A 10,861-nucleotide genomic window follows, 5' to 3' on the forward strand; every position below is an offset into this window, starting at 1 on the left:
GAATGTTTTGGTTAGAGCTGAGTTCACCACAAAAGGCTGTGAGAAGTATCTCTGATAGCATTTGTGGGTATGGTGGGTCAGGATTTTGTTGGTAATACCGAAGAGCAATCACACAGTAAACCGCCAGCAGCACGCCGTTATGTTAGAAACGTTGGTGAAAGTGTACAGATACACTCATGCCTCCACTTGCATGCATGTTCTCACACACACACACACACACACACACACACACACACACACACACACGCACACGCACACACACGCACACGCGCGCACACACACCCACACACACACACAAACACACACACACACCAAGGGAATGACAGTATATCTTTTGACTTTTAAATTAAAGGACAGATTCATTATAGGATTATCAAGTCAGCTCTAGAAAAAAGAATTGGCATTTTGTGAGATTAGTATCAAATCTTCGCAAATGACTAATTATGGGGTAATTTATGAAAATAACATTACAGAAATTGCAAAGTAAATTAAAGTATATTGTTCTCGTATCCTAATTTTATACACATTTACAGACGTTAGACAAAGTAGTCGAAAAGTAAATCTGATGATGGTACATTTGGCTCGGTCTGCCCTTTTATTAGCACATTTCAGGCATTACTGTTTGCAATGTGTGAATCATTTGTATATGATACCATAAAAATACAAATCCATTCTTACTGGAGGGTTGGAAGTGTGCCATAATCACAGTTTGTGATACAGTTGTATGTATGTGGGAGCACCCAGTAGGTGCCATTAGTCTTCTTTTCTGTACTCCAAAAACACGTTTGGTGCAGACTAAGGCCCCAAGGCGAGCTGAGAGTAAATGTGCATTCCTTTCTGCCTGATTTAAAAGAGAAGTCTCATCTTTTTTTATATGCACTTAGTTGATCAGAGATGAGCAAGAGGCATTCCTTGATCAAAATCATAGAGTAAAAAAAAAGGTAGAAGTCATATGAAAAGTACCTTTATTGCTGATTTCTTGAAGTTCCAGATGCTCAAGGGAAAGTATGAAATTGAGTGTTGAGAGATGGAAGATAAGAGTTGATTTCACATGTAGTTTAAGTACCAGCTCAGACTGTAACATTCCTTTGGCAGCAAATAAAGCAATGTTTTATAACCTTTACAGGACATGTGTGCTTATAGCACTACATTGTGCAGTAATACAAAGGACCCTGGCACCAAATGCAAATATCTTCTTCCACTGCCCTGTTTTAACTGTGTATAAGGCAAAGTGCAAGCAACAAACACACAAAGAACCACACACACGCACACACACATGCCGAGACTCATGCACAAGCACAGGTATGCACACAGAGGGCAGCTCTGAGCCAACAATTCAGTGGAAATGAAGCCCTGCACCGTGGCCAGAGCCTGCAGATGCATATCTACTCAGAACCCTGAAAACACCTGATTGGACTCAGATTCAAATGCTGAACGTTCTAACTGAAAGGACAACAGATGAGTGGCACAAGCAAAAACGCACAGGAATGTATTTACTTGACTGGAGAACATTTACAGCCAAATACTGGGAAGACCTCACGCTACTTGCCTAAGTTGCCTGTGATTGTGTTTCATTTGTCTTGGTCAGAAGGGGAGTCTGCCAGATTGTATTTGTCCAAATAAAAGGTAAGGGAGGGAAATTACTATGTGGACATACTACTGCTGTAATACTCGTTTCCTGCAGATGGTGCAAATTACAACAGGAAGGAATAGGTCAACATTTGGGAACTACACTTATTTGCTTCCTTGCCTATTTCTTGGCCAGAGGAAGTCACTTCCCGTAGTCTTGTAGCCACTGTGCAATATAATATTAAATGTCAGGGTTTCTGACCCGCTGAAACCAGGTCTTATTCAATACTCGTCACAGACCATAAAATTGCTCCATAGCCGCAATTTTAAATACATGATGAACGTTGTGAAGTCAAACAAAAACATGTAACATTAGTGAGGTTTAGGCATCAAAACTACATGGTAAGTTTTAGGAAAAGAATGTGGTTTGGGCTAAAATAAGTACATCTGTTTCGTGTTTTTCTGTGGTCACAGTTTGGTCGCATCAAACTGTGACGCTCCACTGCGGCCGCTGTTTTAAAAAAAAGCCCCCACCACAGTTCCTGGTTGATCCAATAAGGAAGTGCCAAAAACTGTAGTTCTCCAATTGTCCAGTAGGAGTAGTTTGTACAATAGAGCAGTTTCTCATCGACCCCCACGTTAAACAGGCCATTTTCACAGCATAATTAACCTACTTAGGACTTGTTTACAAAAAACATCCTAGTCTGTATGTTTAAGTCATATCTCCATGACAACACTTAGAAGGGTAAATATTTTTGAAACAGGCTAGTTTTTAGTTTATTGGAGGTTAAAGTTTGTGAATAATTAGGGGGTGTTGCCTCTTGAGTGACAATTAGCCGTCACTTCTCCTCGGAGGCTAGTTCTCAGGATTAGCACGCTAACTCCGTCATCTCAACCTGGACTGCTTTCATTCGTGTGGTGGTGTTACCATAGTGACAAGATGGTTTTCTCTTTATCAACTGTACCAAAAGAGGGTTTAGGAACAAACCATGTTAACGTTAGCTCTGTAATGCTAATTAAATAGCAGCACTTGCACCATGACTTGCAATGCAGCCTGCTACACATACACTAGATGCTAATCTGGGGCAGCAGGAGGATTAGGGCTGTGAGGGTCTGTGTTTTACAGTCTATAGGCATGTTACCGTGTTGAATATCAGTTTAAATCATGCTGGAGGCCCGCACTTCACTCCCGGAGCCAGTGTAATCTCCGCTAGGGACACGGGAGTGCCTGCACTCGACTCGCAGAGACGGTGTTTTTTTTCCAAAACTTTAAAACTTTATTTCCATATGATAGCCGCTAGAGACACGGGACTCCCACTCCCATGTATCTAGTAACGTGTTCTGTTAGCCTAGCTCCCGGGCAGTGGGGCTAATGTGAGCTAATGTGGCTAATTCTGTAAACGTCACCCAGACGGACGTATCTCCCTCCCCACAACGTCACATCAATGCCCTTTTTTGGTAAGAGGAAATGAGGAGGAGTCAAAGTCTGACAAGATGGCGGCTCCCAGAGGCGAATATGATTGGATCAAGTTGAGAGAACGGCCCCGGCGGAGAGGCTACGTCCATTTTTTATACAGCCTATGTTTTAAACACACAGAACACATTGTTAACATTGTGAATTCAAACAAAACTATGTGGTTAGGTTAAGGCTAAGTTTATCTTTTTCCCAAAATGTGGAATTATTTGTTTAATTTTATTCCATTTGGATGGGAAATCACACGTCTGCTGTTCTAAACGGCTGCTGATATGACTTTCATTTCCCATAGGTGGCGATGACTGATATTTGTAGGACTTATCTGATGAAAAAACAAATAACTCCCCTTTCTCCTCCCCCCTGCTTGATGTGAATGAGATACTTTAGTTTGGGAGTGAGTTGCAACCTGGTTCAGAAAAAAGACTTTAAAAATAATGACGCCCTTTATTTACTTTGGCTTGGCGCTTATCTACTTTGATGATATTTGTTTGGTGAAACACAAGAGTTGGGTGGCCCTGTAGGGTTCCTGTAAGTCTAAACTTAACTGTGACTATCTACTGTACGTCAATTTCAGTCAGGCTTTCAAGTTGCAGTTCTGGAAACATTTTGTTTATTATCTTATGTGAGTCCTCGCTTTTCAAATCAAGTGACTTGTGTGTGAGGTAAATTCATGATGGAAACAGATCTTTCACAACACAACAGCTCAGTTACCCCTTTTCGACCAAGACATTTTGAGGGCCGGTTCAGAGCCAGTGTCCAATCTTGAACCAGTTCTTCCTGTTTCGACAGCCAAAGAACCGGCTCTCGGCCAGGAAAACTGGTTCCAGAGCGGCACCAGCTCTTTGCTGGTCTAGAACCGGCACCACTTCATGCATGTTTTGATTTTAGAATTTGTGTATTTTATTGTTGTTTTTTTGTCAAAATTAATAATAAAGATACATGTCTTCTTTAGTATGCCTAATCAACAGAGAAACACAGTTTAAGTTAAGTTTTTAAAAAAATGGTTATTCATAGTTATGCAAAATAATTAAACACAGTTCCTTTCAGAACATCAAAGAACTATTAACAACTCAGAAAGAAAACATAAACATGAACATAAACATAAACATAAACATGTACATTTCTGTTGTAACGGCAGTTTTCATTTAACACAGCTCAAGCTGCAGACATTTGATTCTGACGTTGCCTGAAAGACATGAATCGTTAAGATATATATAAATCATCACTCAATCATTCATTTTAACTGCAATGTGATCAATTGCAGGTAGTCTGTGCTAGGTAAGGCTAGCTAACGTTAGTGCTAGCGGGCTAGTGCTAACTTTAGCTTCCAACAAAGGCTAACATTAACATCTACATTAATTGTTAATAAGAATCAAAACATGTTAAATAATTACCTGTCTTCTCAAATGAAATCATCCATTGTATTCAAGACGAGCAGTACAAATGTGTTGTAGTCTATTGTTAACTATTGTTAACAACAACTATTGTTGTTGTTGTTGTTGTTGTGCTTGAAGTTTGCGTTAGCATTTCTGAGGAAACCTCAGACGTATACAGTGATGTATGACGTATACAGGTTCTGAAAAGGTTCACAAGTTGAACCAACAGTGAACCAGCACCAGCACCAGCCCAGCACTAGAACCAGGTCTTGGTTGGTCAAAAAGGGGTAAGTGACATGTATCACTCCTGACACAATATGTTTTGTTTGATCTAAATCAGTGGTTTGCACTCTGTCCCCTAGGAGTTGGTTAGGTGTGACTTGAAATTAGTCTTTTCTTTATGATGGTTTACATAGATTAATATGTAAAGGTGGTCGTAAAAGTGTTGTCATGAATTTCATCAAGTATTTCCAAACTTGTTTTCAGAAATGGGGTGCTTTGGGACAAAAATGTTTGAAAACCACTGGTCTAAATTATGAAATTCATGACTAACCTGGTGGCTAATTTATGTTCCAGATGCAATGACATGAAATATTGCATGTGCATTTTGTTCTTGTTTTCTTGAAATTGAATGACGTGGCCTTTTTCCTTTTTGCACGGCAGTCTATTCTACAAGTTTCAAGCTTCCTCCTTACACAAGTATTTTTACCTGCAGGGCTGTGTTTTCTGTGTTTTCTCTCTACTCTGCCTCATTGACTCTAATATGGGCTTCCTGAATGGGTTATCTTCAGACTTGTTCCCACAGGAGCTGATGACTCAAAATGATTTCAAAGATGCATGATGAGAATGCAGATCTTTGTGGTCTGAAACAAATGGATTTGTTTTTATTTAACCTTCAGACCCTAATCAAAAACTTCAAAGACAGTTACGTGTTGCAAACAAGGAACACAGAAGCCTACAGAAAATGGCTTGACAGCTGTGTTTCGCTCTTCTGTACTTGTACTGTGCTGATTAGATGCCCTGGGGTCCTGAGGCAAGTGTGTCCACACCCAGTCAAGTTCCCTCCACATCAGAGCAGTAATGCAAACAACAAAAGCTTCTGAAGACAACTGAATTTGTATGGAAATTAAAATAAGAGTGACTCCAGAGGAAAAATTGTAAAGGACTATGATACAGCAAGGTTCTGATGCTTGCAATGTCAGCAAAGTATTGTCATGATATTAATTACTGTTTAGTCATGTTAGCAGTGTGGCTTTAGATGGCATTGTTGTTCTGACGGTCGGTCCGCCACTTTGGTCCAGACTAAAAAATCGTAACAGCTATTGGATGGATTGTTATGACATTTTGTACATAAATGAATGGTCCATTGAGGATAAAGCTGAGCTATTGCCACCATGGGGTTGACATTTCTGATGAATTGTCTTGACAAAGTTGGATGAATTTCCATGAAATGTGGTATACACATTGCTCGTCCCAACAGGATAAATTGTGATCCCTTTGGTGATCCCTAGACCTTTCATCTTACGCCATTTTCAGCTAAAAATATTTTAATTGTTCAATGCTTTGATAAACTACCTGTAGAGTTAATTACATTCTCTCTGACATTGCCTCTGCTGTATTTTGTATTTAGTGTTAATTAGCAACTGTTGGCAAGCTAATACGCTAAACAAATAAGATCCACCTCAATGTAGGTGGGATTCTTAGGTGACTATTATAACCAGTTCAGGCCGATAATACTTTTTGATGATGGAGATCAGAGCCTCTTTTGTTTTTAGCAAAAGAAGTATCTCTTGTTTATCCTTGAAACACATTGCACTGCAAATGCATAATTAATGACTAAATTGTGTGACCATGTAGAAGGTTAGATACATTCAAAGTATTGGTAAAATGTGCATGCAGACCCCCCTGCACACACACACACACACGATGCTACTGATTTTTTACTCAAAACCAAACAACACACTTTTATTATTTAATATGGGGCAAAAGGACCAATTATCTTTCTTTTTTTGATAATGATAAATGGTTCCATCAAAATTTCGAACATGAATAACATTTAATAAATCATTTGGTATACACAGAGATGGGAATTGTGGCTTCAACAAGTCATCTCCATGCCATGTATTTGTTCTGCTCAGTCACTGAAAATGGAAATGACTTGTTGAAGCCACAATTCCCATCTTTCGAGACATGATTTAAAGTGTTTTTAATTTCTTTCATCATCATACAGGGGTTAATAAAGCCAGGCCTGGGATGAGAAGAATACAAAGCAACGAAGGTTGCGGTTGTAGCAAGAACCTCAATCTACTTTCAACCCTGGTCTTTGTGTCACCACGTGAAACTGTAACGCCATCTTTGAGTCGACACAAACACACAAACAAAGTGTGTTCTCTTGCTGAATCCCTTCATCAGCAACCAAACAGTGGAAAGTCTGTACTTTGGGACATTTTTTAAAAACCTGTGAAGTGAATAAAGAAATGGTGGTTTCTATAGCAGCTCTGCAATTTAAAAATGGTGGGTTTGTGCAGGATGTTTTAACACCACCTTCAAGTATAATCTCAACTCGCTTGGAATGTCAACTGAGGTTATACCTTAAAAAAATTACAAGAGACCAGGTATTAGCCATAACTTTTGCTCATCGAAACTAAAAAAAAAAGGTTTTTTAAGTGAGTCGCGCTGAGCTGTGCCATTAGATGGTGAACATTGTCAACATTTAACCAACTAAATTTCCGCATGATAGTATTGTCATGTTGAGCAGGTTAGCATGGTGATGTTAGCAGCTTAAAGCACTGCTATGCCCGAGTACAGGCAGAGCAGTTCTTAGTCTTGTTCACAATAGCCTTCACATAAACGTGGTATCATTTTGTGTCCTTGAAAGTCTACACTAATTAATCTGCAATAATCTATTTGTGGTCAAAAGCACTGGAGGTGTGGCTTCATACCTGACATCGCATCAGCTGGCACAAGGCATTCCGCACAAACTGCTTGGCTCTCACAGCCAACCAGCTATGGAATGCATGCTGTCTACTCTAAGTGGATTTGAGTGAGGGTAATAAATTTTCTGAGGGTGAGCAATGGGCAGAGTTGTATAATGATGAAGAGTTGAGGCTTGCCTTGGAAGAAACAATGTCACCCAAGTAATGAGCTGGCTTCAAGTGTTTGTTATTTCAAAAGGCATTTTTCCTCTTCACGGTGCAACCGTCATACAGTTGTGGACTGTGCTGTGGCATGTTGTGCTCAAAGATAAACGTGGAGAGGGATTTGTTATTGGCATTCCCAAAAATACCGTCAGTCTGCAAAAAACACACCCAGAATCCAAAAATAGTATGACTGGATATGAAGTTTGAACAGAATGGGTTTTGAGAGCTTAGCTTCAGATATCTAAGCAAGGATTTTTACTGATTTGGGGCCTTGCATAAAAATCTCACCTCACCACTTTGATGAAATTGACAGTTCTACTAGCTAATGTTTAAATTCTTCCAAAAACAATGAATAATATTATAATTAGCCCTGCAATCGCCATAGCATGTCTAGGTGAAAGTGTTCTAGCTATGATCGCTTAGGACAATGAACTTCTATTTTGGCTAGTCAAGGGCTCTAACCCACACTAGTGATTTGACTTACTTGACTTGGAGCCAAGGTCAACCAAAAGCTTTTGGCATCCTCCAACTGTTTCTGGGTCTCCCTCATTTTCTCTTTCGGTGTGGATTCCATGGTAGGGCCCTTCTGGTCACATCGGTTTTCCCCAGGCTGTGTCCGAACCCCACTTCCCGTCCTTATCTGGGTGTCTATTTTGATTTGTTTCTTTGTTTCTTTATATCTGATGGTGTTTCGCGTCAGTCTAACAAAAGTTGTTCTCGCCTTCCTAATTCAATTAAATTCAATTTTATTTATAGTGCCAAATCATAACAAAAGTTATCTCAGGACACTTTACAGCCTAGGTATAGACCACACTCTATGACTTATTTATGATAAACATAGACCAAACAATTCCCCCGTAGAGTACGGTGGCAACGAAAACCTTCACTATAACAGGCAGGAACGTCAGACAGACCCAGCTCTATGGAGGACGGCCATCTGGAGCTTGAATGACTGCATCCGTCCTAATTCTGCCGACAACACTTCCGAAGTTGGTGAAGGTGTTAATGTCTCTGCTACTTCAATTCGGATTGAGTCATCACTAGCGTTGTTGATCTATCTATCTATCTTGGCAGTTGTTGTTCTAGCAGGGTTGTCTTTGTTTGCATCTGTAGGTGGGTGGATGATGTTAAGGCTATGTCATCTGCAAATTCTGTTAACTCTATTATTGTACGTGTTAATCCGAATAATGCACTTACCTTTGCCAGACTTTACCACACTGGGAACATACCTTTTCTTTTTCTAGGCTTGAGATCAGATGGATTTTTCACATTATGGACGCTTCAAAATGAAAATCTTCAAGCACACAAAGAATCGCTGTATGTGGTAAAGTTGTGATGTGACAACAGGTATGCATTAAACAAACCTGCAAACTCTACTGTTTTAATGAGTAGAGGACAAGCATTGATAAACAAACTAAAGTATTTACGACATTTAATTAGCAGTTGTCAATTTAATGAGAAGCCGCCAAATCCATCTTAGTGTCCCACAATGTGAAGGGGCACGTATCCATCCCATAAAACAGAGCAACTTATCTTTCACCTGAGGCTATTAAAAGCACAAAGTTGCATTTTGCATGTTCCTTGCACTATATGCCTGTTGACTGTTGCTACTTGATCAGTTGATTATAGCATGAAAAACCCTTTATGACTGTCTGTACAATCAGACAAGTGTAAAACAATAGTTTTTCTTACCCTAAGACACTCAGTTTACCTAAGCCAGAAAGTCATCAGGTAGCGTGTTGACTGTTTCCTTTGCTTTTACCAGCAGTGAGCATCTGGAGTTTTGATGTTAAATCATTGTGTTCTTGGGTGTTAATGTAGTAGGATTAACCTGCCATCATGGCAGCCCTTTTATTGCTGTTCTGCTACACATGAAAAGAGGCTTCCATGTGCAAATACAGTTATGCAAGTTGGCACAGAACTCTGAAGGAATGTACTGCTCTTTTTTTTTATTGAACACATAAATTCAGGAAGTCCAAACATTGGCCGACAGTGCTCACTACACAGGAGAATTCTCAGAAAACATGTTACCAAATGTAAATGGGCGCACTCAGTCAATCCCACTCATCCATGCTGGGATGATACCTCTGTCAGTGTGGCCCTCTCAGATGGAATTACTGTCATAGTTGGCATGATGACTCTCTTCAGGTGATAAAAGAGGTGTTGATACAGAAGCATCTGGCAGGCCTCTCGGCTCCAGACAGATTCTGCTCTCACCCAAATCTATCAAACCACAGACAACATCTGTTTGGCCTGTAGTTTAGCCTAGTTAGCTGATATTGTGATTTGCAATTAGCTTGTTTCTTGTGAAGAACAAAATATTGATTTTGTTGACACAACTTAGATTAATCATAAATTCACCCTGGAGAGAAGGGTCCGTACTCACCTATCTTCATCATCTCCTCCACAGCTCTGAAACGGCAGGGTTTTTCCTGAATATGTTGCCCAAGGCTTGCTTTCGAAAGGTTTTGATTGATCACCAGGATTTAGGGTGGAATCTCACAATTTAACACAAATCATGAAAGACTTTGAGAATAAACCACAGGGATGCTTGTTGCCAGTGGCATTTAGAGTTTTACACAGTTTGAAACAGACTGCAACAGTACGACTGGTCTTATTTGTGATGTTGACGGATCTGTTAATTGAGATTTGACTGATGATGGTTTATAAACTTTCCAGATTCTTGTGTACTTTGCATCAAAGAAAGGCTGACAGCCAGTTTGATTGCTATGTGAGATTAAACTTCACAGCTTTTATATCAAACAGACAGGTAACAAAATGAAAGATGACCATTCACATATAAACGTATTAACCCCTCACTAGCTGTGTTTCAAATTACAAGCAAATTTTAAGCTAACTTTTGAAATATCGCAAAAGAAGAAACCCAAATTAGGTGCGTTCCCATCAACTTGGTTACTAACCACAAACAAGTCGCCTTGGCCATGTAACCGCATCTCACCCTGGCATCTAGGATAGAAAAATAGAAAGAAGTCTTTAGAGAATTTGGTTCAGATGGGCAAGGTTTTATTTTTTTTTCATGTTAGCTAGTGTTGACCATGTTTCATGCTGTTTGGAGGCAAAGACGCATTATGGGAATATCCGGGAAGATGCCAACAAGGGAAATAGCTGATCACTCGTGTGAGTTAAATGTTTGCTATGTCGAACTTATTTAACATAGATGTTTCCATATCCCATTTAGCGCATCAATTTTTTTTGCACCAAAAGACGTTTTTGCGCAATTAAGGATGTGTTATCGAATTTTGCCATTTCCATTCAACCTTTCTAATGTGATACTTCAACAC

This window comes from Echiichthys vipera (genome assembly GCF_963691815.1).
Source record: "Echiichthys vipera genome assembly, chromosome: 9".
NCBI lineage: Eukaryota > Metazoa > Chordata > Actinopteri > Perciformes > Trachinidae > Echiichthys > Echiichthys vipera.